Source organism: Microtus ochrogaster, chromosome 19, assembly GCF_000317375.1.
Source record: "Microtus ochrogaster isolate Prairie Vole_2 chromosome 19, MicOch1.0, whole genome shotgun sequence".
Classification (NCBI taxonomy): domain Eukaryota; kingdom Metazoa; phylum Chordata; class Mammalia; order Rodentia; family Cricetidae; genus Microtus; species Microtus ochrogaster.
Window position 1 is genome coordinate 45,975,181 of NC_022021.1, and position 2,527 is coordinate 45,977,707.

Consider the following 2,527-nt stretch of genomic DNA (forward strand, 5'->3'; position numbering starts at 1 on the left):
ACACACACACACACACACACACACACACACACACACACACACACACACACACCTATGGAGACTTGGTTGACTGCATCAGTTCTGAAGTGCTGGGCTTTGTAAAGCCAGTGAGGAAACGAAAAGGAAATGCTCATCTCTGGGTCACATCAGTCTTGATGCTCTCATTAGAAACTGCTCAGGAATTCGTACGAAACCTGCATTGTGTTAATCAGTTATATGAGCAGCTCTCAGTCCCGCCATGATTGGCCTTGCTGAGCAGGGAGCGGCAGCCGATCTGAGAGCCCTGGTCCACAGACAGCTGTGGAAGGGCAATAGACTCCTTTACCTACTACAGACAGCAGATGCCCTCATCAGGGAATACTGGAGAGAAGGGAAACAGCTGGCAATGCATATGAATGTATTTTTCGATAAACCATATTGTATCAGACAGTTACACCCCTGATTAACATATCCAGACCCACACTGAGCCATGAATGTTGGGAATTGTTACTAAAATTACCTTTTATGTATGTTTTCACCTTTAAAACTTAAAAGACAATGTTCTTTAAATAAATTTTGTAGGAGGGGGGGAACCCTTTCATTGAACGCATATGGAGGCTGAACATGGGGGTGCGTTCCCAGCAGCAGACTTTCCTCACGCCCCTAATATCCCATCTGCTCCAAAATATCTTCAAGGAGGATTTCCAAAGTTTGGCCTTCTGCAAAAGGCAACTTGCAGAAGGTCACCGGGAAGTCCCCTTTTGTGGCCTGTGAGAATGTCTGTTGACCTTTGCCCCTCTTGGGCCTAACTAGATTTTCATTTGGGTTCACACCCTCCTCCCTGGGGAGCCCAGGCAGGGCCGGCACTCTAGATCCTTGCCAATAAACACAGCGTCCGATCCAAAGGCAGTCAGCGCGTCTTCCCACTGCAGGAGAAGAGTGGGGAGGAGGCTGTGACCAAACAGATTTCAGAGGGAGAAGGAGAGGGGTAAGATTGTCCTACACCAAAGGAATAGCAGAGAGACGAGCTGTACTGACAGGTTAGTGACTACGGTGGCCTGGCTGGAGATCTGATGTGACCTCTGAGCTTCTGCTCGCCGCCGGGGGCTAGTGAGCCCTTTGTCATCCATGACAGATTAGGTTTCAACTATTTTCCACCTAAAGAACTCACATGGAACAAAAACAAGGCATTAAAAAAAGGAGAATTTTGCTGAATCTGAATTTGGGGCGAGGAGGTGGTGCGTCCCGATAATAACCACTAAACACTAAAATTCCTTCACTAGCAATGACATCTTTTAACCTCCTGTTCTCTTCAAATAGTAACGGACACTGAAGTTGGAGTCTTGTGAACTAGTCAAGCACTTACACTGAGTGTATCAGTGGTATCTTTTTATTTTGAGACACAACTAATTCGTGCGGCTCTGACCAAGTTATATTGCCCAGACAGGCCTTACACCCCCTATCCTGCCACCTCAGCCCCCAGAATAGCTGGAATTACATGTGTGTGCCATCAGGCCTGGCTCCCCTTCAGAAACTGGCATATTTGGTTATGTTCTTGCAACACAGTTAATTAAACTCCCTGTAATGATATCATAGAAACAGGCCATATGGGTACTGTGATAGCTTTATGGGATTTGGTAGGAAATGTTCTAGAATATGCTGGGTAACTCTTGATAGAACTTTTAAGTTAAAGAAGAGGAGAACTTTAGCATGGACTGAAATAGTGTTAATCCCACCGGTCGAGAATAAGACCATTACCACAGTTTAAAGCCAAATCTGAAGCAAGCTTTAATGAAATACTGGCCAGGTGGATGGACTTTGGCCAGGTCCATACCTAGGTCCCCAGAAAAAAATGTCCCTGAGTCATGCTTTGCAGCAGCTTAGGAAGGAAAACCCATAATTCATTGCATTTTCCATCAGGTCCAATCAGGGGCAAGCATGCATCCTGACTACTTCCAGTCTGCATCCAGTCTGGGGCAAGAGTATATCCTTAATAATTCCTGCCTGTGAAGGTCCTGCTCACACACGATCAAGCACACCTGGTGTAGTTGGGTCAAGCAAACTTGTTTAGGGCCGTGAAGACGTGTGGCTTGTTATCTCCCAGAAACAGCAGCCTCCAGCACTTCAGGACTGTCTGTCCTTGGGCAAGGGGCTGGCAGACCAGAGACATTTTTGTTTCATGGATCTCGTAAGCATAGTAATTAAAACTTAAAATGTAAGGTTGACTCTCACTGTGGTCCAAGTAAAATGAGCCAGCCTACCATCTCTGTTAACTGTAATTGAGTCACAACTGGTACATCTTACTGCGGAGGACTGTTGGGTCAACTACCCCTTGGTAATAAGACCACTTTCCACTCCACATTCACTGCTCCACGCCTGAGGGATGTGGATTGCTCCACACCAAGTGAGGATTTGGCTCAGTAGGGATGAAAAGGATTGGAAGTTAAATTGTTTTGGCCGGGCGGTGGTGGCGCACGCCTTTAATCCCAGCACTCGGGAGGCAGAGGCAGGCAGATCTCTGTGAGTTCGAGGCCAGCCTGGTCTACAA